Below are 27,444 nucleotides of genomic sequence, written 5' to 3'. Positions count from 1 at the left end.
CGTATAAATGTATGTCCTAAAATGCTTACTTTCGGAGATACAGGGTGTAGAAGTTTCATTTTTATTTCGATATTTTCCAAATAATTTCTGAAGTAACGTCAATATTTGCATGAAAATTGGTGGATGGGTGTTTTTTGACATGAGAAATTTGATTTTGATGTCAATATGACTCCCATTTGTAGGTGGCGCCACCTACATGTGTTTTAACTGTTTTGAAGAGTAATAACTTTTCGTCGGTACATGTATAAAACTACTGAGTAAAAAAATATACATTTACGACTTTTTTTACATAAAAAAGGTCTCTTGGTAAAAATCGCTACCAGTAATGGTTCTCGAGATATTTGGAATCGAAATTATCAATACCTGTCATCATTGACATAAATTAAACATGTTGACTGAAATCATAAATTTGAAGTCTTTTTGTGTCAAAAGTTCAAAAGAAACTGTTTAATCATCATTTTTCGCAGAAAAACTTATGAAAAATTAAAAAAAAATAAAAATTTATTATTTCAGTCACATAACTATACTCAACGTGTGCTTATTTTTTGTCAATATAGTGACATTATTGACTATTTCCATTCTAAATATCTTGAGAACGGTTGCTCGTAGCGATTTTTACCAAGAGACATTTTTTACAAAAAAAGTCATGGAAATGTATATTTTTTTAGTCAGTAGTTTTATACAGGTACGGTCGAAAAGTTATTACTTTTCATAACAGTTAAAACACATGTAGGTGGTGCCCCCTACAAATAGGAGTAATTTTGACATCAAAATCATATTTCTCGTGTCACAAAACTCCCAGATACCAATTTTCATCCAAATATTGACGTTACTTCAGAAATTATATGGAAAAAATCGAAATAAAAATGAAACTTCTACACCCTGTATCTCCGAAACTAAGCATTTTAGGACTATATATAGTATAGTCTAGTATTGGCAGCCCTGCACAATATTCAGCATCATTTTTGTGGCATAACTCATTCTATCCTGTATAATTTAACATCATGTTAAAGTCGTGCATTTGTTCCAAGACTAATTAAGTTGCTGTTCGTTTTTTGCGATTATTGAAAATTAACGAATTTGGATAAAACTAGTTTTGGAACTCAGCCCCTCAATTATTTAATAACAAAAATACCAAACACACGTCACGAAATACCGAAAGTCACGTTGACGTATCCAAATTGTTTTGACAAGTATTAATGTAGCAAAAATATATAATTTCTTAATTCTAAGTGAATTTCATAAATGATGTATAATAATTTCATATATGATGTAATGTATAATAATTTTATAATATACAGTAAAAAATGATAGTTGTTTAGATTTTATGTCTAGATTTGTTATTTTTATTATTATTTATTCATACTTGTTTTTATTTAGCCGTTGGGTTTTTACAGAAAGTCACAGAATAATATTACCACTAACACTATAAAAATTATTATTTTTATTAGCCGATCATACCAACAGGTATGGTAGGCTATTAAGATCGGCAAAAAATAAAAGTTTCAGTAGTTCAAGTCATTTCCAGTAGTCTCTTGAATTTTATTTTTATTTCTGATCGTGGAGGTCTCGGGTTTCTGGTCTTCACTTAAAACTCTTTTCCGGAATGTTGCTGAGAGGTGTCCAGTACTGGTACATGGTTTACCTTGCAGGCAGGGTAGGCGGAAGGGCCGGGCGACCCGGGCGACCGCCCGGGGCGCCGAATGTGAGGGGCGCCACGCCAGCAACTGAAATATTTAAAAAAAATTGTTCGTGGTATTTTACTTATAACTGAAAAGCTATCAACTTTTTGTAAATAACCCTTCGTTTCTATAATTCTTGTTTTTATAAATGTTCTCTAAACAATAAACTGTTTTGGGTCAAGAGCCAGCAAAATTGACAGTTTTAAACTGACCGCTCAAAATTGCACTTTGTCTACTACCCACACCCTTTATTTGTCAAAATCATTATCAAAAGAAGCTTGTATGTTTGCCTCATTAATTTATTAACAGTAGTGGGAAAAATTTCAATCTTTTGGTGATTTTGATTGTTCTGGATTGAATATGTACTAATACATGGAAAATGGTAGCAGAATCGTAGAAATTTCTCATTAAAGCAAGACAAATGAATGCATCTCAAATCTCAAACACTGGCTGATCCTCATTTTGAAGCCGGCAAAACTGTATCTGATCATACCTATACTGATTCGGCACGAAATGATTGATTGTGAAAAAGAAAAGAAGTTTTTCTTAAATTCTTATAGAAAAATAATGCAATTGGTTGCAACTAAATAGTAATGTTTTCAAAGATCACTTATACTTATCATTTATATACCGGGTGCGTCTCAAAACTGGCTCACTCTTATAACTTGTTTAATTTTTCAGATAAAAAAACGAGGTTTGGTATGTTAGTATATGACATAAATTAGGATTAATTGACGTATTCAATTGTTTTTGATCACTTCCTCTTTCACCGGAAATTAATAAAACTTTTAATTTTTAAATGTCAACCTCGGTATATTTCTACTTTATGCGATAGAAAATGACAATCTGAATAGAATGACATATCATATGTCAACTTTTGACATTTTCGCATAATATGGTTTATTTGAAATTGTAACATACGGTACATAACGACAATTTGACTCGAAATATCAAGTGTTTGGTACAAAATTATTCGTAATTTTTTTTTTTCCAAATATGCAGCAAATGAGCCACTTGTTCCATTTGAAAAAATTGGCATAGGATTAAAAATACGATTTGGGCATTTTTAACCCACCAGGACAAGACACGAAAAACATTAGACGATCAAATCTATTTTTCCAATGCTCCTTGTTTAAAAATTAGTGTTTTTAACACAGCCATGGCACTCTAGATTGAAATTTAAAATACGATTTTTTTGAGCAAAAATGTCAAAAGTTGACATATGATATGTCATTCTACTGAGAGTGTCATTTTCTATCGAATTAACCAGAAATATACCTACCGCCGGTGCCATTTAAAAATCAATAGTGTTTCGTTGAAACAGAAAGTGACCAAAAACAATTGAATACGTCAATCAATCCTAATTTATGTCATATACTAACATACCAAATTTCGTTTTTTATCTAAAGAATTAAAAGAGTTATTTCTTCTAAGTTTGTTTGAGTAGTTGGTGAGACACTTTCAAGATGCACCCGGTATAGAAAAAAAACAACAACCGCGGACTAAGATTGAACGAAGAGAAGAATTTTGAAGTACCTTTAAGTGAAATTTTATTTTTAAAGTAGCATAAATATACTTAAAGTACGGAGTACTTAATATACGTAAAGCATGGAGATATTAAAGTAAGATTTTGAAAAATGTCGCTTTTAGCAACGCCAACAGCCATTTCGAAAATATAATGGGGTTAAGAGATTTCGATAAGGAAATATTTCGACCCTTCCATTAAGGCATAAAGATAATACGTTAAAAGCATAAAAGCAGGCGGTCATTTGTTCGAACAGGCTCATTAAGATGCGCATACCGGTTTGTTGTGTAGATTCGATTTTGAAAAGCTTTTATGGACATCTTTTTTTCTCTTCGTTTTAACGTCGATTCGGTGATTTAGTCATTTACAAGGAATAAGTCACATTTCGAAAGGAAACACGAGTTTTTATATACATTGTCTGTTAAACTCGCAGTCGGCATCTTGTTACATTTTTTATTTATCAATAATCTAAATAAACAAAACAAAGTCTGCTTAGTTATATTACACAGAACCAAACTTATATGGAATCATCTATTATTTTTTATAATTTTTAAAACATATGAAAATTTTGTGTTTAAGAATAAGACTCTGTCTTACCAAAGACTTTTAATGAAAAATAATCCACATAGCAATAGAAAAAAAAATCAGTTCCCAAAATAAACACAATGGTATTTTTTTGATTTCTGAAACGAAATGAGATTTAAATTTTTAATGGACAAAAATCAAGAACAAAAAGAAAATTGATAATTTTAATTATCCATGTTGCCACCTCTAGCCCTTATGCAAGCTTCTATCCGCGCTGGCATGCTCATTATTAGGTTATTAACGTTGTTTTGGGGTACGTTTTCCCATTCTGCTAATGCCGCGTCAATAAGCTGTGCGATATGTTTAACCTCCTGGATTGTCGTTAATCCTCTCCGTGTTTAACCTCCTGGAGCTCTAACCTTTCCTTTGAGCTGGTCACACAAGTTTTTGATAGGGTTTAGATCTGGTGAACATGCAGGGCCAGTCCAAAACTATGACACCTTCCGTTCCAAGGCATTCTCTAGTCACTCTGCTGGTATGAGGAGCTGCATTATCGTGCATGAAGTTAAAATTATCCCCAATTGCAGCTCTCCAAAGCCTAACTATTGGTTCTAGCACTAAATTAACATACCTCCGACCCGTTGAAGTTTGTTGAAGTAGTAACAATGGAGTTTTTGCTCCCAGCATAATACCTTTCTATAACATTACATTTCCTTCTTTATATTTTGGTACAGATTTGGCAGCCTGGAGTCTCGCTCGTCTATCTGGAGCCAGAGCCGTGACCATCGAATTTGAATTCTCAGAAGAACTCAAATTCGATGGTCATCTGATCCTAGTCCAATTCTGGTCTCATCCGAAAAAAGAACATTTTACCAATTCTCAATTGTCCAGTTTTGATGTTGAAGGCACCAATTTAGCCGGTCAATTTTATTTTTCTGAGATAACTGTGGGACCCGCAACTCTCTGCTACTGTACAACCCTCGAGCACGAAGCCTTTCTCTTATGGTCTCAATCGGGGTATTCTTTGTTCAATGAGAGAAATAATACTTCTCCTCTGTACATCCGCGATCTGTTAATCCAACATATTTTATTTGGATTGAATGAAAATTACCGGACAATCGTGATTTTACTACTGAATACAAAATTCACAAGAAAAAAAATCGCAGCAGTCGTTGATTCTTTATTATCATGTTTTCCTTGCAATTCTTTTCCAATTCTTTTCCTTGTAAAAAGTTTAGTCAGAAATAAAGTGTGATTCTATATTTTCCAAGTTTGGTTGTGTGTATATGATATAAGAAATTACTTATTTGTTCAAAATTATTGGTTTAATTTATTGTAAGGAGCTATTTCCCGACTATTGCATAAAATTTTAAAAAAGAGATGCTGATTCAGTATAATATATTGAAAAATAAATATTTTCGTAGAGGCGTTTATTCTAATAATGTTTTTAAAGACATATTTCCATTAAATTATTAAGTACTATTTTTGTTTAAATATTTTCTATGTAGAAAACCTATTAAAAATCTGTTAAAAAATGCAAAAGACTCTGCACGACCAAGACCAAGACCATGGGAGTCTTGCTTTTGGTCATTACAATTGATCATTATTACTACTACCTATACAGGGTGCTACAAATTCGAGGTACGAGCATTGGTATTTCAGTAACCGTAATAGATACGAACATGGTTAAATGGGGCAAAGTTGCGCTTTGGGATGTTCACCAAGATGCCATCAAAAAAGTTTTAAAAATAATTTAATTTCCAAGGATTGATCAGTTTTTTGGAAAAAACGGATTTTTTTGAAAACCAATTTTATTTTTCCCTGTCGTTAATTTTTAGAAAATCAAAAAACTAATTGCACATTCTCATAGCCATTTTATTAGGACTATCTGACGGTATTTTTAAATTCTCAAATTAGCTGATAATTTGTGAGATACAGAGGCCAACTTAATTTTTTTAAATACGGACCTGCATTTTTATTTCAGTTTTAGAAAGAACTCGGTCTTCTGAGTACATCGATATGCCACACTTTATACCTCTTTTTTGTTTTGGTGATTTGAACACAATTTTTTTAAACTAATTTCAAGTCCGGCTCTGTTTTTTTAAATATTTAATTTATTCATCATTACAATATTAATAATATTAATAAGCCTTCAACTTAACAATGACGTGGGGTAAAACATTGATACGGAAATTCAAATGCAAAAAAATAATATAAATATAATAAACAATCAAATAATTTCCCCGGAGGATGGATTGGAAATGGTAAAGCAGTATAAATGGCCAGTGATGGACATTACTTGACGTCATTAATAAAAGTGAAATCAATGTTTTTCAACATTTACAATAATAAAAAAATAAAATTAACACAATTAAAAAATATGTTTAAATTGCTGATCTGGATATTATTTATTTGAATCTTACAATTGGCTTCATATTCCTTAATCAATGTTAATTAGAGCTGATCAATATTGTTGCGATGAATATAATCAGATTAAATAATTTAAAAAAACAGACTCGGACTTGAAATTATTTTAAATAATAATTAGTTTTTTTGTTGTCAAGGCTACACAAAACAAAAAAAGTATAAAATGTGGCATATCATTGTACTCAGGACACCGAGGAGTTCTTTCAAAAACTGAAATAAAAAATGCAGGTCCGTATTTAAAAAAATTAATATTAATGATCTCTGTATCTCATAAATTATCAGTTAATTTGAAAATAATAAAAATAATAATGATCAGATAGCCCTAATAAAGTTGCTACGAGAATGTGCAATTAGTTTTTTGATTTTCTAAAACAGAAATCCTTGAAATTTTTAAAACTTTTTTGATTGCATCTTGATGAACATCCCAAGGCACAACTTTGCCCTAATTTAATCATCTTCGTATCTATTACGGTTTTCGAGATACCAATGCGAGTACCTTGAATTTATAGCACCCTGTATAGGACCTTGTAAATTGGTTTATGAAAAATACGATTAAAGACATCGACATTATAATGGATGACTCCTCTTCAATCGACATAAAGCATTCCATTAAACAACAAAACAACCAAATATAGCTCCTCACTTATATCGATTAAAACAGGTAATGGTACGGACCCATCCAGAACCCATTAGGCCCCATTTTTACCCACACGCGTTCGATATGATAAATCCGGCCGATGCCGGCTCTATCCGCAATAAATATCTTCCTCGTTCGTTTTTTATGTTTCCAGCTTGTTAACATAGTGTTTTTTGGTTACAGGTAACCATGCCGACTGTTATCGCGCCATCGGGAGGGTACCATTCGGGTTCCACGGTACCAGCGTGCGGCCATTGTGGTATGGTCGCTATCTACGAACTGCCGAAGGAAAGGAACACAGGGACGTAGTTGGTGACAATGGCTTGGGTGTTTTAGTTAACACTTGGTATTTATTGTTTCTGGTAGTTAATGTATAAGTTATTGTTAGTTATACAGAGTTATTTAATATTTAATATTTATTATACGCTCTGACCATCAAGAAAAATACTTTAAATTTTTTTATGTATTTTAAAGTTATTTTTATATTTATGTATATGTTACAGTAAAAGCTGGAAATCAGTGATTGTTAACACTTACTAACAAAAGCTCACATTCACTGATTTGTTAAGATTACGCCAGTAAAAGTTCAACAGCTATTTTTGAAACCAACTTTTACTAGTGAATGCTAGCATTCCCTGGACGATACCAGTGAGTTTGAAAGATTCAGTGAGCGCGGTTGTCGCATAAAGTAAAATATAAGGATAAATAGGGATAAGTTGATTAATAGTCAATATAAGGATAACATTAAATTGGGTTAAATGTTGGCAACGTTGACAGACATCTGACGTAAATTCGCTTTTTTTGTGGTTATGTATAATAGTTTTGTTATCGTTGTAAAAAGTGTTCTGCGGTATTTTTCTTATGGAAGAAATTTTCTGTGTAAAATTAAGGTAAACTAGGCACTCTCAAGAATGTAATAGTGCTTGTTTTTCATTTTTGCAATATAATGAAGTCATAGCAAAAGTTAAGCGTGCAAGAGAAAAATACATTAAGGAACCTAGTGACTATGAACTATGAGCTTATTAAACGTTTTGATATGCTTGAAGTACCGGGTTTGAAAAAAATTCCAGTTGAAGAAAGTTCAGGCATACTTTATTTTCTCCTCGATGTAGAACTTTATTAAAAAAAAACCTTGTACCAATAAGTAATTTTATGTTTATGAATGTTTTTTTAATTGTTTTGTACGTTTTAAAATGTTTAGTATGTTTTCCCTTTTAATATATATTTAGAAGGTTATATCGTTATTTTCAATAATTTTTAATAAATATACTAAAGAAGAGTAAATTATAATTTTAAGAAATGTGTATCAGCTTGATTATTGAGGTGATCTAATTTTCTTAAAAGTTTTATTTGTTCTAACTTTCACGAACATTCTTCCTCACCACACTCGCCCTGTACAATAGAACTTTTACTGGCAACCTTTAGTAAATGTTACTTTCACTAGTGAATGTTAAAAATTAATAGGAGAAGTCGACGAATCTTTTTAAAATACCACATTCACTGGTCCAATGCGTAATTGCTAGCATTTCCCAGTGAATGATAACAATCACAGTAATTTTAAGAAATGTGTATCAGCTTGATTATTGAGGTGATCCAATTTTCTTAAAAGTTTTATTTGTTCTAACCTCCACCAACATTCTTCCTCACCACACTCGCCCTGTACAATGGAATAACTTTTACTGGTAACCTTTAGTAAATGTTACTTTCACTATAGTGAATGTTAGAAATTAATAGGAAAAGTCGACAAATCTTTTTAAAATATCACATTCACTGGTCCAATGCGTAATTGCTAGCATTTCCTAGTGAATGTTAACAATCACTGAATTTCCGACTTTTACTGTAAAATATATATTAAAGCCAATTTTGCAATTTGTAGCTAAATTATTTGACTTTTTACCCCTTTTTTCAAATTAAAAATTGAGGTTTTCATCTGTCTATTATACAAGAAAAAACAAAATGTTATTTTGATGAAAGTTTGAAACACCCTGTGGCATGGTTTTCCAAATTAAGGAGTTGAAAAATTCCTTTATTATCAAGGTGCATACTTTCTCAATAGATTCTCTTTTGATTCATCTCAGTAGCTTTATTTTTGTTGGAGAATTTTTCTTTTCATTGTCATTGAAAAGTGATATTTTTTTTTGTTTGTTGCCAGTAACTCTAGAAAAGACGGCTTTAAGTTCTGTAGTTGATCTCTACCATGTTCAATTAAAGCCACAATAGCCAATACAACTTCTGGATTTTAATCTCTACTAGAGAACTGCCAACAAACAAATAAAAATATGAATTTTCACAGTGACATTACGAAAATAATAAACTGTATTTCTTAGGTTTGTTGATGAGGCCCAAAAGCAAAGACATACTTTTTAAGCTAGAATTGCTTTGAATCATTTAGTGTTAGTGTCTTCTTCAAATACCAATATCTCCAACAAAAATAAAGTTATTGACATGAATCAAAAACTAACTATCGAGAAGGGATACATCTTGAGAATAAAGTGGTTTTTAATTTCTTTCTTTGGAAAACCATCCTACAGGGTGTCTCAGACATTCATCAAAATAACAACGTTTTGTTTTCTCTTGTTAAGTAATAAAAAAACTAAAATTTCAAATAATTTAGCTACAAAACTGTTTAAAAAATCATCAAAATTGGAGAAAATATATTGAATTTTAAAATATACAGGGTGGTCAGAACTGTATTCCGGAAACTTCGGCAGCACATTCTGCAGATAAAAATAAGTAAAAAAGTTCGTATCAGTGCCCTAAAATGTTTAGTTTCGGCGATACAGGGTGTAGAGGTTTCATTACTCTTCAACCGAGGGGTGTCTCACTCGGGTAAAAAATGTACACGTACTGCCAAAATATCATTCTACTACCAAGCGACTGCCAATGACTACGAAGAAGACTGTCTATGACTGCCATGTAATTATTATAAGCGACTGCCATAAGACTGCCAATGACTGCCAGCGACTGTCAAGAAAATGTACATGTAATTCCAATAGTGAGACACCCCTCGTCTTCAACTAAAAGTTATTAGGTACTTTTCAAACTAGTAAAAAATATGTAGGTGGCGCCTTCTACAAGTAGGAGTCATATTGACATCAAAATCAAATTTTTCATGTCAAAAACACCAATTTTTATTCAAATATTGACGTTAGTTCATAAATTATTTGGAAAAAATCGAAATAAAAATGAAATTTCTACACCCTGTATCTCCGAAACTAAGCATTTTAGGACATACATTAATTTATACGAATTTTTTTACTTATTTTTATCTGCAGAATATGCTGCCGAAGTTTCCGGAATACAGTTCGGACCACCTTTTATTTAAAAATTAAGGTGTTTTTTTTTCGTACCGGTCATTGTAGTTCTATATTTTTATGTCACTGTATATACAGGGTATTTCTCATAACCTGATGCTTAAAAGTAAGTTAGGAACTTATTTAAATCAACAAGATGATTTAGGTTAAAATACTTCTTTACTTTTTGGGTTTAAAACTAACTGGCTGCCAATGCTTATTATAAATAGACCTATTTATGTTATGCTTTATGGATCTATATAATATACAGAGTGATTCACTGTGATGGTGAGTTACACGTTTATGTAAAACCGCGGTTTTTTTTGAAAATTTTGGTACTATTTTCTCAGGATTTTGGTAATTTCCAAGAAAATAGAATAAAATATGTGTAATATTAAAAAAAACATGATCTTGAAGAATTATTGGTAAAATTATGTTTTCTTTATATTGAAAATTAAAATTTGAGTTTTTTTTTAGTAATATACATAGATTTCAGTTTAAAGTAGGTAACGCAAATGTGAGCAATTTTACTATAAATCTACATAAATATATCTCTTTTACCTCTTCTTAGCAATGCTTATTAAAGATCAAAGGTTTTATAAATATTACATATGGTTTTTTTTATCTGGAAATCTCTGGAGGTAATCCTGTATTTGTATAATAGATAAATTATGAGAAATTAAAATAAGATTGCAAATATTCAACAGAAAATCCTATTACCTCTTCTCTATAAACGTCTAACATACCATCGACCGTAGAATCGCCCTGTATATAATAACAGGAATTATATAAATAGTATATAATACACAAATGACACAAAGAGCAAATATACAAAATATAATATACAAAAATAGAAAATAAATAAATATATACAGAATATAATATACAAAATGACACAAAGAGCACTAACAAATGATAATATTATATATTTATTTTAAGTTTGTCTCACGAAAGAATACTACAATAAAAAAGATTAGCGACGCCACTGAATTTTCTACCGACCACAAAGCTTATGTCTTTTAATTCCTCTTTGAATATTTCAGCCCTAATTTATTATCACAGATGCTTCGAAAATTCTTAAAGTCTTATAATATATAATATTTTTTTTACCTCCGTCTCTCAGTCAGAGGATCGTTTTGTGGAAACATAATTTTAATTTGTTAGCATCGGACAGGGCCATTATTTACAGTAAAAACAACTAAATTGTTTTCTTGATTGCATTCCGCACCGTTTTCTCCTTTGTTTATTTCTTTTTCTTACTTAATTCCTTAAATTACTTTAAGTGAATTGCATAGTTTAAGTGTTTTGAGATTCAAACTGATTTAATGTAGAATAATATTACTTTAGGAAAAAAAATAAAGTTTTTATATATTTTAAAGTAAAATATATTTTGTTCTAGTGGACCGATTTTGGTTATTTTTTAAGCAATTTTTAGCTAAACTATTTGACTTTTTAGTCTCTTTTTAAATTAAACATCAAATTTTACATTTGCCTGTTATTCTAGGGAAAACAAAAATGTTGGTATTTTGGTGATGGTTTGAATCATCGCATCATGTGGAATCATTTAAAAAAAAATATTTTATCAAGGTGCGTTTTTTCCTAATGAGTTGCTTTTTGGTTCATCTCAATAACTTTATTTTTATTGGAAATATTCGTTTTTGAAAAAACAGCAATGATTTACAGCAAGCATTTTCAGCATTAAAAAAGTTTGATATAAAATTGGGATGAAGCAAGAAACAATCTATCAAAAAAGATGTACCTTGATGACTCGCTTGATGATCAAGTGGTGTTTTAATTTCTTACTTATTGAAAACATTTCTCATTGGGTGTGTCGTACTTTCACTAAAACAGTAACATTTAATTTTCGATCGTATAATAGGCACATGGGAACTTTAATTTTTAACTTAGACAAATACTTTAAATGTTAAAATATATTGTAAATTTTTAAATTGGTATAAATTGTTTGTATAGTTTCAGTTATACAGATTTATACTAACAAAATGTAGCAAGAGATCATTTTAGAAGTCCCGAAGTCACATCTCCAGGTCTCACATGGAAAATCATCACTAAGTATATGGGGTTGCAGATACATCAAGGAAACATGGTAAGTATTTTAATTTTTAATATTCATTCTTTTTGGAACCAAGTATATTAGAAGTCAATAATTTTATATATAACACAGATTAAAAACATAAATTATCTGATAATGCCTCTTTAGGAAATATGGAACAACGTGTCTCATAGTTTAGTATATTATGCATTTTTTATACAGGGTGGTCCGAACTGTATTCCGGAAACTTCGGTAGCATTCTGCAGATAAAAATAAGTAAAAAAGTTCGTATAAATGTATGTCTGAAAATGCTCAGTTTCGGAGGTACAGGGTGTAGAAGTTTCATTTTTATTTCGATTTTTTTCAAATAATTTCTGAAGTAACGTCATTATTGGGATGAAAATTGGTGCTTAGGAGTTCTTCTGCATGAGAAATTTGATTTTGATGTCAATATGACTCCTATTTGTAAGGGGCGCCACCCACATGTGTTTTAACTGTTTTGATAAGTAATAATTTTTCGTCCGTACCTGTATAAAACTACTGAGTAAAAAAATATACATTTTTGTGATTTTTTACGTAAAAAACGTCTCTTGGTAAAAATCACTACGAGTCACCGTTCTCAAGATATTTAGATTGGAAGTAATAAATACATATGTTATTACTGACAAAAAATAAAATGTTGAGTAGATAGTTATTTGACTAAAATGATAAACTTGTGAATTTTTTCACAAATTTATCATTTTTTAATCATACATTTTTCTTCAAAAAAAAATGATGAGAAAACAGTTTCTGTTGAACTTTTGGTACAAAAACATTTCAAATTTATTATTTCATTGTAATAACTAAATATTTAGTCAACATGTTTAATTTGTCAATGATGACAGGTATTGATAATTTCAATTCCAAATATCTCGAGAACCATTACTCGTAGCGATTTTTACCAAGAGACGTTTTTTACGTAGAAAATGTCGTAAATATATAATTTTTTACTCAGTAGTTCTATACAGGTACGTACGAAAAGTTATTACTCTTCAAACCAGTTAAAAAATATGCAGGTGGCGCCTTCTATAAGTAGGAGTCATATTGACATCAAAATCAAAATTTTCATATCAAGAAACTCCCAGATACCAATTTTCATCCAAATATTGACGTTACTTCAGAAATTATTTTGAAAGAATCTACACCCCGTATCTCCGAAACTAAGCATTTTCGGACATACATTTATAGGAACTTTTTTACTTATTTTTATCTGCAGAAAATGCTGCCGAAGTTTCCGGAATACAGTTCGGACCACCCTGTATTTGTAAAATATTTTTGAAATAGTTTTTGTAACTCGTTCAATGCAAAATTTCAACTGGCCACAAAATATTAAGCTTCTAATTAATTCAAAAATTAATTGAAAATTACTTCTAATCTACTTAGTTCATCATTTACTTGTTATTGTTGGGATCAGGAACTGAAGCGATTTGTAATAATTTTTTAGATTCAAACACAAACTATAGTTTATTTTTTAATAGCTATATGCACACACCATCAAAAATTTTAATAATTTTATGTTATTATAGATTTACTTATCTTATTGACGACGCGACGGTACGGAACTTCAAAAATGTGATAGTTGTTGGACAAATAATTTGAAAAATACGCAGAAAAAAAATCGTTGGTGTTTGGGAAGGCTCGAAAGAAAACAATTATGTTATTTTGCGACGTTTCGCGACTTTATTGTTGCTTCTTCAGGCACCAAAACATATATTAATCCAAATGCCTAACAACAATCATGGCGATTCTAACCGCCAACAGTAAGACACATACCGACGAACGAACGGAAACTTGAGGTATTTTTTGCCCGATGCACACCATGTGGATCGATAACCGATTTTTGTCGTAGTATACATACTACTATATATACATATATAATACATATACATACATATAGTCGACATAAACCTAGAATCGGTGTGCATCGGACAAAAAAATACCACAAGTTTCTGTTCGTTCGTCTGTATATGTCTTAGTGTTGGCTTTGGTCCATCAGCAGTTTACTATTAGCTGAAGAAGTATGATTCTTAAGTTGGGGGATATAAATTCATTATTAAATAACATTATTATCACCAACAGAATATTTTAAAATCTAAGTATAATGAGAAAAATTTCTTGGACTGGGTCCTTTTGAACTGGATGGTTCCATGTGTCCATCAGCAGTTTACCATTAGCTGAAGAAGTATGTTTTTTAGAATATATTAAACCCGAATTGTAACGAGGAAGCTTTCCTGGACTGGGTCCTTTTAAACTGGGTGGTTTCATTTGTCCAACAGCAGTTTACCATTAGCTGAAGAAGTATGTTTCTTCGATTGGGGGTAAAAATTAATCATTAAATGGCATTATTATCATCAAAAGAATATATTAAAACTGAATTGTAACGATGAAACTTTCCTGGACTGGGTCCTTTTAAACTGGATGGTTCCATGTGTCCATCAGCAGTTTACCATTAGCTGAAGAAGTATGTTTCTTCGGTTGGGGGGGTAAAAATTAATTATTAAATAACATTATTATCATTAAAAAAATATATTAAAACCGAATTGTAACGAGAAAACTTTCCAGCACTGGGTCCTTTTGAACTGGATGGTTCCATGTGTCCAAGAGCAGTTTATCATTAGCTGAAGAATTAAGTTTCCTCGGATGGGGGGTAAAAATTAATAATTAAATGACATTATTTTCATCAAAAGAATATATTAAAACCGAATTGTAAAGAGAAAACTTTCCTGGACTGGGTCCTTTTAAAATGGTTGGTTCCATGTGTCGATCAGCAGTTTACCATTAGCTGAAGAAGTATGATTCTTCGGTTGGGGGGTAAAAATTGGATTAATATATGTTTTGGTGCCCGAAGAAACTACAATAAAGTCGCGAAACGTCGCAAAAAACATAATTGTTTTCTTTCGAGCCTACCCAAACACCCACGATTTTTTTCTGCATATTAACTACTGGGTACTAACGATAATCATAATTTGAAAAATCTTTTAGGTTTACTTATTTCTCCAAGGAGATCAAACTAATGATAGATAAAAATACGAAAAAAAAAACAACGAACGATGCGTCACGTAAATTGTCCCCAAAAACCGCCACGGAAAACATCTAACCTAAAAAGCGCGCCGAACAACAATACAGGGCGATAAATCTAGTCGTACCGCGCGTCGCGGAATCCGCCAAATTCCGGCGACAAGAAGACCATAAAATCGGCCAAAAACCTGCACCATTTAAACGGGGAGCGGAAAAAAATTATCGCTGCGACGATCTGATGCCGAAAACGTAACGGGCACCGTCAAAATTACCCGCCAAATAAGAGAAAAAAAAGGGGGAAAGACATGGTGGAGATCGAGTTGCGCCCAGCGGGGGGCATACCCCGTCTCGGTAATAGTTGGGCATGCGGCAAAACGCTCGAGGTTAATTAAAATTGGGAATTATTAAAAAATTCCGCGGATTGTTTTTGTGGACGAGCGAATGCTCAGGTAGAATCTGCTGAAGTGCTGTTTAATTACTTATTAGTTTAATAGAGATTTACGGTATTATATTGGGACTTTTAGATAAGTCCGGTAAATGTACTTTTATAGTATGAGTGATATACATGTTACGGTTAAAGTCCGATGTCCGGTTAATGTCGACATTAACAGGTTAATGTTTGGGTTTGGTTTTGTTTTTGGTTGTTTTGTTGTGTGTCATTCTCGAGATTAACCGGGTAATGTCGAAATTAACCGAATATCGGACCTTAACCGTAACATACTCTCTACTAAACGTTTTTCACGGAAAAAACATTGGTATACAACTTAAGATAAGGCTTTTTGTTGTAAATAGACATGATAGTACAGAATAAATAACTGCTGCGATTTATTTCCTTGTGAATTTTGTGTTCAGTAGTAAAATAACGATTGTCCGGTAATTTTAATTCGATCCAAAAAAATTAAAAATGCTTATTGGATTAACAGATGTATAGAGGGGAAGAATTATTGCTCTCATTCAACAAGGAATGCCCCAAAGAGACGTAGCAGAGATAGTAGGCGTTACCCAGGGTGTTGAATCGAAAACATTTGCAAGGTACTTGCAACTAGGAACTCTCATGAACAGGCCCAGACAATGTCGTCAAAAAATCACAACTGAACAACAAGGCTGCTTTGTGGGACAACTTCTGGCAGCTGTAGGTGTGAACATTTCAATTGAAACCATAAGAAAAAGTATTCGTTATCGAGGGCTTTACAGTAGGAGAGAGTTACGGGTCCCACAGTTATCTCGGCAAAATAAAATTGACCGGCTAAATTGGTGCTTTTAACATCAAAACTGGACAATTGAGAATTGACAAAATGTTCTTTGATTAGACCAGACTGCCAAATCTGTATTATGCTGGGAGCAAAAACTCCATTGTTACCACTTCAATAAACTTTAACAGGTCGGTGGTATGTTGATTTAGTGCTAGAACCAATCGTTAGGCTTTAGAGATCTGCAACTGGGGATAATTTTAACTTCATGCACGATAATGCACCTCCCCATACCAGCAGAGCGGCTAGAGAATACCTTGAAGCGGAAGGTGTCATAGTTTTGGTTTGACCCGCATGTTCAGGAGATCTAAACCCCATCTAACACTTGTGGGACCAGCTCAAAAAAAGAGTTAGAGCTCGTCGAAACAATCCAGGAAATGTCGCACAGCTTGTTGATGCTGTTGATGGGAAAACATACCCCTACACAAAGTTGATAATTTATTAAGAAGCTTGCCAGCGTGGATAGAAGCTTGCATAAGGGCAAGAAGTAGCAAAACTATCACTACTATACACGAAAACACTGTACTTTTGCACTGGATGCGCATTTCTCTAACCATGTTAGCATCATCAGCAGATGATTAAAACTCAAAATATCTGCTGATGATGCTAACATGTTTAGCAAAACGCGCGACCAGTGTAAAGTTAAATAGGTGTTTTCGTGTATTGTAATAAATTAGTGTTTTATTTTGCTTTTGTAACACCAAAGGTTCCAATTCTGAACTGTAATGAATATCTCTGGAACTAAAAGGATAAATCTCAAAAACGAAAGTTTTGAAAAATGAATTAAATTGACAGACAATAACTATCACTGTCAAGTATCCTCTCCTTTGACTAATTTTACCAGACATTTAAACATAATACCTACTCTATTCTTTTATTTTAATAACCACCCTATATGTAACAGACTTGACTTGTATAAATGTCGTTTAACAGATGAATGAACCGGCGATACAAATTACATCTGGGCATATTCAAATTTCCTCCGATCCTGCTTAAGATTCTGACGCTTGCAGGACAACAGCGATCGCTCTATTGTTTACTTCTTGGTATACGGTGTTCGGTACCGTTTGCCCACCATAACTTTACCCATGCACTGGGGAGGCGATTCACAGTGTCTTTCGAGAATCATATCATCAGCAGACTTACACTAAATAACTGAATGCTAACTTTGATTTGTTCGAACAACATTACATACCTAGACCATATATACTTACGTGGATAAATCAACGCCATAAGTTTAGCAGTAAAAAATATGTCTCCAAACCAAACCATTTTCAAACCTTCTTATTAGGCTTATGAAACATTCAATAGGTTTGTCTTCCTCGAGGACCTTACATTGCGCATGCGCATTAAAGTTGCACGTATTTCCAAAATAATCACAATTTTATACGGTTTAGAAAGTACAAATTATACATTGTTATGGAAACCAACTTTTCATTGTTATCATATTGTCATAATCATATGTCATAAGCTTGTTTCCAGTGTGTAACGAGGGTAACGACGCTTGTTTTTTGCGTTTTTATTTTAAAAATTGTATTGATTACTCTTTTATCGACCGCTTTTATTTAGCCAAGGATGCAAGTGTGTTCAGTGAGAAGTTAATTTTAAGCTTGTGGAACTATATTTCTAGTTTTTTTCGTTGGACTTTCTAAATACTCGTAAAAATGACTAGAAAGTGTTTATTGTGTGAAGATACTAATATAAAGGTACCAGAATTATCTTTTCATAGGCAAGTAAACTATTCAGTTGTTCTTTTATTTATATTAAGCCACATGCATATTTTCTGGTTAGATTTCCTAAGAATATTGATATTCGTACGGAGTAGCTAAATGTATTTTTTATATAATTTAATTTTTGTGACAGTAAACATTTAATTTATTTAGTTAATGATTAAAAAGAAATAACTAAAGAAATAAATAGGTACTAAATTAATAATAAAACTAATCAAAACATGACAAACACAACAGAAATTAAAACTAAGTTCAAAACAAACCTGAAAGACATGGGTAATCACCCACCAAAACCTACCTGTTTCAGGTAGGATCTCGCAGCATCTTACGGATTCAGTACCAATATTAAGACGATCGGGTACGTATCGCTCTTTTGACGTTTGTGACGTTTATGAAGGACCGAGAACTGACACGCGAGTGACAGATTAAAGTAAAAACCGGATTGTTAGTGTTTCATTATTTTCGTTATATAGACCTTTATCAGAGTATTTCATCAATTATTAAAGGTAAGCATCTGGTAGGAATATAATTTCAGGATTTAATAAATTTGTTAATTCATTATGCTGTATTTTATTTATGTGATAGACATCTTTTTCTATAACAAATGTTTTCAGTGTGTTTTTTTATTAATATACTCCTATTGTTTCTTGTAAAAAAAAGATTGACGATGAGCTAACAATATTTGAGCATAGGTATTAAAAAAAATATGAAAAATTGTTTCAAAATTTCCATATGATTTTGTTGTCATCTAATAATTTTCTTTAATAATAATTTATGTTTATTTAATTTTTTAGTGGAAATTGCGTTGTGAATGTCAATAAACGACGATGTTTTTGGTCAATGTAGGTCAGAATTTATGTAGGCGTGAAAAAATTAACATAATTTCAATAAAATATATAAAAAATATAGCTGTATAGTGTATATAGGCCTCATTATAATACAGACTTCTAGCACTGGTACATTAATGCTAAGATTGACAATTATACTAAATTAAATAAAAAACAATAATTGGTAAGAGATTTACTTAAAAAATGTGCAGGAACTAATGTAACTAGTATGTGCTAGATTATTCTCATTTATTTTTTAGAATTATGTGGGTTAACGTACATTGTCAAAATTAAACAGTAATTCACCAAAATACACCCCAAAACCCTACTTTGAAGTTTGAAAGAGCGGTATGTTAGTATTATCGGCAAATGAAAACTAATACCACAGATTAACTTACAGATGTGGCACTTATTTCATCTTGCTAATAAACGCCGCCTTGATCTCGGATCTTTAATAGGGTTATGGTGTTGTCAGACTTTTTACGTTTTTTTATCGAATGCATTGTTGCCTTTTGTAAAAAATGTATTCCCAATTGAAATACCTAATCTGTGGCACAGCTTATTTGTAGTGATAAATGGTAGCGGTTCATCATACGTATGCGCTTTGTATTCGGACCGAATGCATCCTTGTCTTATTTCGTTTTTCCGTCTTACTGATAAATCTGTTTTAATCTGTGCTAATATTATACGTTAGATTTCCAACTTAAAACTTTTTTTTCGATAATGTCGTATATATTTTTTAGTTTAATAATGGTTAGTAAAATATGAGTTGTATTTATTGAAATAGTATCATTAAGAAACTGAAATATGGTAACACGATTTTTTTTTATCTATTTCAAATGAAGCTGTCAAGTGTGTATTTTTTGTCTGCATTTTTATTAGTACTATGCATTTGTTTGTTATTCCTACTATCCTTAAAAATTCTTATATATTTTTCTAATTTTTAACCAGGAAATTGAACAATTTATTGATACGTGATATTTGACAGGTAGTTGAGAGACAACCGACATTTTTAACAACTCAATTAACATCTCGCTCTTAAAAGAATTACTAGTATACTATTAAATTTTATTATATAATTCAACTTGTGAACATTCAATTCCGGTTATTGACTTTTGAATATTAGATTTTTTTTCAATTTTATTTATATAGGTACGTACCACTGGCTTAAAACAATTTATTACATGAATTAATACATCTATTTAAAATGTTAATACATTCTTAATTAGAAAATATTTGAATTAAAGCTTCCTTTATTTTAGTCTTTAAATAGTAAAATATTAATAAAGTCTCTAAAAAAAGTTTTATGGGTATTTTGCCACTGTAAGAAAATCTGCAAAATAAATTAGTTATTTTTTGTAAACGGAGACTAATTGTCAGCAATGGTTTACTAATAAACAAATTTGCCTAACGGACAAAAAAAATGCTTAACATCTTGGGAAGTATATCTCTTTCCGTCATCGGAGGCAAAAAAAACACAAAGAACAAACGAAAAGAACTATTTAAAATATCTAAATGCAACTATATTGGAATTTTTTGAAAAAAAAAAGATTTTTTTTAGTTTTTAGTTTCGAAAAAAACACAATTTCTTGATAATATGACAACATAATAAGTAGTAGATTAAATTTACAAGAAAGAAAACCCAGAAAAGATCTTGTGGTTCTAAAAATTTAAGCTAATTTTTTTTTTTTTGGAATCTTTCAAAGTCAAATAACTCGGTTATTTTGGATTTATTTGGAAAACGGTAAAGAGAAAATATGTTTTTTTTTATTGAGATCTACTAGTCCTGAAAATATTTGCACTTATTTAAGACATACCCTGTTTATGACAATTTATTTATATTATCTTTATGCCAATATACTGAAGAAATATTACTTTAGTTATTTTTGTTGTACCGAAAGTTTCTGTAAAACATTTTCTGAAAAATCTAGCTGTTTACTATAATTTTATTGTTAAATATTATTTTATTTAAATTTTACAATTATGCAACCCGATATACACCGCGCTATAGATACACAATATTGTCACTGGACCAAGCACACCAGCAGTAGTAGGCTTTTTGTCCATCTCTCTATATCTTTGACCATCACTTTTGTCCGTCACTTGTCACTGTCAGATCAAATCAGATGTTTTTGGATTTATTTATCCTTTGTTTTGGTTATTGAAATTTTATAATTATCAGATAAAATTTTGTAGTTAAATTGGTTATTTTTGATGTGGATCGCAGTGTGCAATTCGTTCTTTTAATTGTGGGAATTTGTGAGTTTAGTTCGTTCATTGACCATTGACCAGACATTGAAATTGATTATCGAAGATGGCTGTGAAAATAATCTAGAACATCGTTTTTTATTTATGCCTTTTTGTGAGTTGGACTAGTCACGATATATAGTTCTCTATCTATATCCTGGAGGGAGATTTGTATAAATCTCAACACCTACTTTTCACCTGTACCTCTGCTGACATCCGTGGGCTCCAGTGACAGTACACCGAGCTGCTGTACACCGCCTTAGCAACCCTGTAGCTATACGCCGTAGCTCAACCGGAGGAAGTTTTCAAGTATATCACATCGAGTAGAGTAAGACTGTTTAGATTTAGATTTGCTATTTATAAACCACCCTGACTGTATCTAGTATAAGTTAGCTAAGGGGGTTTGACGTCTTAGGTTTAGTTCTTATTGTTTTACATACTGATTTAACTTACATTTTCAGTCATTTACATTCATTTTTCATTTTCTATTCGGTTTTTTTTATATATCCTATTTAACTTTTAATATTTTAATAAATTGCTTAAATATTTTTAGTAGTATTATTTACAGTCTAGTCTCGTAGTTAACTTAGAGTCACTTAAGTACAAATAGTTATAGAATATTTGAAGATCATGTTAGTTGCACTCAACAGTTCGAGGTTAGTGTTGAAGTCTACTTAATAGTTACATCTTTATTGCCGAGTTCATAGAGTATAATCTCGTGGCGCCCTTTTATTAATATCTTTGAATCCCGACCACCCGGCTGTTAAAATTAAAAAGCTAGTGGCATATATGCAACTCATTACCGATTAAGTAAACTTGTGTTTTATTGAACTTCAGATTAAGAAAGGGCGTGGCATCCTGAAAATATTTGCACTTATTTAAGACTTACCCTGTTTATGACAAGTTATTTATATTATCTTTATGCCAATATACTGAAGAAATATTACTTTAATTATTTTTGTTGTACCGAAAGTTTCTGTAAAACATTTTCTGAAAAATCTAGCACTATTTTTTCAGTACTATTCTCTTTAAATGTTGTTTAAACAAAGGTACTCTTGACTTTCGCAATTATTGTTCTCTTTTCTCCATATGACATGTCTCGCGTGTTTATTCAAACAAAGCTTTTCCCGGGACACTTAATCTATGTGTATTTACATAAATATATCATGTAGAGTTACATAATTTTGTGGAATTCAAAAGAATCATATATTTTAGTCGTGCTTCATATAAATTAACTCTTATTTTCTTAAAAAAATTAAAACAAACTTTACAGGAAAATATAACAATTTAAGTTATACAGGCATTTATGAGTTATATCCTGAAATTGATGAATAATTTATTTACTGGTCAGTATTATCGCATATAAACAGTGGATGAACATGTCTGTCTAATTAGAGACGAGTCTGTCAAATTAAAGTGATTTGATGACTGAATGTAAAATATGAACACTATACAGGGTGGTTCGAATTGTATTCGGGAAACTTCAGCAGCATATTTTGCAGATATAAACAAATAAAAAAGTTTGTATAAATGTATGTGCTGAAATGCTTCTTTTCGGAGATACACGGTCATAAAATTCTTTGTATATGTTACAGTAAAAGTTGGAAATCAGTGATTGTTAACAATTACTAGTAAAAGCTCACATTCACTGATTTGCTAAGACTATACGTCAGTAAAAGTTCAATACCTATTTTTGATACCAACTTTTACTAGTGAATGTTAACATTCCCTGGACGATGGCAGTGAGTTTGAAAGATACTGTTAGCGCGGTTGCCGCATGTTATAAAATATGGATAAGATGAATAATAGGCAATGTAAGGATAACACTAAATTCGGCTAGACGTTGGCAAAGTTGACAGACATCTGGCGTTAATTCGCTTTGTTTTTTGTGGTTATGTGTAATTGTTTTGTTATCGTTGTAAAAAGTGCTGTACGGTATTTTCACTACGGAAGAAATTTTCTGTGAAAAATTAAGGTAAACCAGACACTCGCAAAAATGTAACAGTGCTTGTTTTTCATTTTTGCAATATAATGAAGTCATAGCAAAAGTTAAGCGTGCAAGAGAAAAAAAATATTAAAGAACCTAGTGACTATGAACTTATTAAACGTTTTGATATGCTTGTAGTAGCGGGTTTGAAAAAACGAATAACTCCCGGTTAAAGAAAATTCGGGCATACCTTTATTTTGTCCACGATGAAGAACGTTATAAAAAAACCTTGTACCTTAATAAGTAAGCTTATGTTTATGAATGTTTTTTTTAGTTCTTTTGTACGCTTTAAAACGTTTACTATCGCTTTTAATATTTAGAAGGTTATGTCGTTATTTTCTATAATTTTTAATAAATATACTAAAGAACTAAATTGTAATTTTAAGATATTATGTGGATCAGCTTGAATATTGAGGTGATCCAATATTCTTAAAAGTTTTATTTGTTCTAACTTCCACTAATATTCTTCCTCTCCACGCTCATCCTGTACAATAGAATAACTTTTACTGGCGACCTTTAGTAAATGTTACTTTAACTAGTGAATGTTAGAAATTACTAGGAAAAGTCGACAAATCTCTTTAAAATACCATATTTACTGGTCCAATGCGTAATTGTTAGCATTTCCTAGTGAATGTTAACAATCACTGAATTTCAGACTTTTACTGTAACATATACACTAAAAAAGGTATTTTGATGCATAGAAGACGTGTATCCAGTTTCATAAAGATATATGTAATGAAATCAGAGTTATTATGAAACAAAAATCAGAGTTATGGGAAAAAAAATAAGAAAAAATTACCACCCTGTATCTCAGAAATTATAGATGTTTAGGACATACATTCATATGAAGTTTTTCTCTTAGAATCGCGCCCTTCAATATTAGCATGTAGTTAATGAATACCCTGTACAGGTGTAGAAATGATACTGAATGATCAACAGTGATTGGTATATAGCGATTGGTATTAACTATTTCAGTTATTTTAGATCTCTACGTATTATTTGCTTGAGAATAGACGTATAGTATTTTACACGCGTAAGCTCTCTAATAATATCTATCCATCATAAATATTAACATTTATTTGTTAAGAAACCAGCGAGGGCGTCTTTCCGTTTTTGATTTTTTTTCGTCGATTTTCCCGGCCTACACGCCAAAAATCACGGTGACGTTTCCAATGTCGAAATCGTGTCCGACGTCTGAACTTTTTCACGAATAATAATATAATTATGTGGCGTTAATTGGCCCCGAGAGACCGGTAGCCCGTAATTTTTAAACGCCCCGTATAACGTGGGCGTTTAAATAAACACGCTTTCGAATAGATAAAACGGAGATATTTTTTTTCCGTTGTTTTGTTATTAAGGTGATTGTAGATATATTGCTTATATCGTGCGTTTAATAAATTGTTTATATTTATTAGATAGTGGGAGCTTTGAATGTTAACCTAGAATTATCCTAAGGCCCTATTCTTATTATTATTATTCTATTGACTATACGTTTGAAACTATTGCAGTTTAATTAAATAAAAGTAGACTGTTATAAATTTAAATAAAGTCTATAAACTATTATCGATTCTGAAAATAGCTACTGCCATTTGAAAACTGCCATGTCGAAACCAGCCATCTTGATTGCCATTTTATTTAAAAATCGCTTTTTATTCAAAATATTAGCCAAATAGATATAGAAAAAAAACCCTAATATAGTTTGAAAGAGCATTTAAATCTGCTTCAATTTATTTTGAAAAATAGAGGGTTTTGCATTTGAAAAAAATATTTAAAATAGATCAGCCATTTTTGACATCCCTGTATACATTTAAGGAAGCAATCAAATTTTTCAGTAAAGTTTATTTCTCTACCTTTAAATTCACCACAAGAATTAATTCTGGAAAGTAATTTACAGGGTGGTGATAATCTTTTTTATTATAGCATGCATATTTAAATATCTTTAAATATCTTTAAATATCTTTAAATATCTTTAAATATCTTTAAATATCTTTAAATATCTTTAAATATCTTTAAATATCTTTAAATATCTTTAAATATCTTTAAATATCTTTAAATATCTTTAAATATCTTTAAATATCTTTAAATATCTTTAAATATCTTTAAATATCTTTAAATATCTTTAAATATCTTTAAATATCTTTAAATATCTTTAAATATCTTTAAATATCTTTAAATATCTTTAAATATCTTTAAATATCTTTAAATATCTTTAAATATCTTTAAATATCTTTAAATATCTTTAAATATCTTTAAATATCTTTAAATATCTTTAAATATCTTTAAATATCTTTAAATATCTTTAAATATCTTTAAATATCTCAAAAACCAAAGTTTTTAAGCACATTTAACCTTAATAATGAATGCCTTTTTTTAGGTCCAAGAATCCAAAAATGAAATAAAATACCAGGCGTTATATAAGAAAAAAATATAACTCTGGCAGTTATATAGTTAAATAATACCCTGTCTAAAGACATGATAATATTTAAGGGGGTGATTCTTGGACATATTCTAAAAGAAGAACTTCATATGAATGTATGTCCTAAACATCTTAATTTCTGAGATACAGGGTGGTAAAATTAGAGTTATTATATAACAACTTTTCTTATAATAACGCTAATTTTATTACAGATATCTTTATGAAATTTAATACATACGCGTCTTCTATGCATCAAAATATCTTTTTTAGTATAAAAAGAATTTTATTTATTTCAACCAGTGCCGTCCATATGGGTTTTACACTGAATATTTTTGAAGAAAAAATTGGTAATCATTTCTAAATAATTTTTATCTCTCGATTTTTTCATCCGAGGCATAGTTTTTGCTTAAAAAATTAAAGTCAGTTTACTTCAGGGTCAAATCGCTCAAAACCTGATCCGGTGACTGTTGCGTAGAAGTCGTTTCTGTGTCGGCTGGAAGGAAATTAAAAAATAAAACGTTTTTTTTTGTATATCAAAATATGCATTTTAAGCATGGAAGACGTGTACCAAAAAAAAACATCAGATATATTTTGATAAAAAAAATCGAAAATTTTACCACCCTGTATCTGAAAAGATGTTTAGGACATACATTCATATGAAGTATTTCTTCCCAGAATAGGCCCAAGAATCACCCTGTATACTGCCTTTCGTCTATCCTCAGTGGTATTTTACAAAAAATATGTTAACATTATTAGCAAAACGTGTTTTAAATGTATAAATAAAAGTCTTGGTGTATTTTGATTGATTTATTTTTTTATTGTAATACCAAGACCTCAACCTACATAACATTTTTTATATAAATAATTTTGTCAAAAACTACATATCTAAGACAGCTATATTGTTGTTTACTTTCTGACATCTATCCCAACAAATTTTGTTTTTGATTGATGTGAACGTTGTACCAAATTTTTATCTCCGTCTTCTTTTTGTTTGCTGTTCAAACGTTCTAATAGATGATCAAACAACGAGAGTTACGCGATAAGAAAAAAACCGTTGATATTAGAAAAATATTGACTTTTGATATAAAAATCGTTATGAAATGTTTGTATTACGGCCATCACACCGAATTTTTGATTTAGGGACTTCTCGATGTGTGTCTTTCTATTGTTTGATTTGAGATCGAAAAAATGTAACAGTTTTCTTTAATATAAATTGTAGGATTAAAAGATATTGATAAAAAAATTCAATGTTATAATTTCTAAAAGTAATATTTGTTTTTTTTATTTTTAAAGTTTAGTTAAAAGAGCTTATTGGTATTTTTTTTTTCATTATTATGGTTTTGCAGTGGGTATTTTTAATGATATTCAATAGAGAAAAACACCTTTGAAAAAAGAAACTTATTTAAGCGCTCAAAAAGAAGTTTGTCTCGACCTACTTTCGATTCAAGCGCCTGAAAACTACTCGTGAGGAGGGCGCGGGAGGGATTTTTTTGGCGTTTCCTGTTGCCCCGTTTAATTTTGTTTCGTTTAGAGCTATTTCCAAAACGTGGCGGTATCTGTACCCGAGGCAAAGGATTGTTTTTCATAAATCTCAGTGAAATAAGTCAACCTAGACGTTTCTAAAATAGCAGTTGTTACGATGATATTTCGTTAATTACATCTTGTTTTATGTTGATATATATTCCACAAAATTAATATTTGAACACGAAAATATTTCGTAAAACATTTCGGGGATAGTGCAGAGGCCGTTTAAGAATACAAAATCTGGATAGATTAATAGATAATTTGCGT

At 30.9% G+C, this 27,444-nt stretch overlaps 1 protein-coding gene across 2 annotated transcripts in view; it reads left to right on the top strand.

Moving 5' to 3' along the window:
• LOC115880442 (epidermal growth factor receptor) overlaps window positions 1–27,444 on the top strand; it is a 339,558-nt gene that overhangs the window by 165,548 nt on the left and 146,566 nt on the right. Inside the window, exon 1 of one of the 2 annotated variants that reach the window (XM_030897648.1) lies at window positions 18,567–18,682. The exons of the other annotated variant lie outside the window; for it this stretch is intronic. The gene's annotated coding sequence lies outside the window, so the exon portion shown is untranslated. Of the gene's footprint in view, window positions 1–18,566; window positions 18,683–27,444 lie in introns of those variants that run through there. 2 annotated transcript variants of the gene reach the window in all.

The sequence above is a fragment of the Sitophilus oryzae genome, unplaced genomic scaffold (genome assembly GCF_002938485.1).
Source record: "Sitophilus oryzae breed Bouriz unplaced genomic scaffold, Soryzae_2.0 scaffold_1623_pilon_pilon, whole genome shotgun sequence".
Taxonomy (NCBI): domain Eukaryota; kingdom Metazoa; phylum Arthropoda; class Insecta; order Coleoptera; family Curculionidae; genus Sitophilus; species Sitophilus oryzae.
The sequence above is the reverse complement of the archived record's forward strand: the minus strand, read 5'-3'. Positions and strand labels throughout refer to the sequence as shown.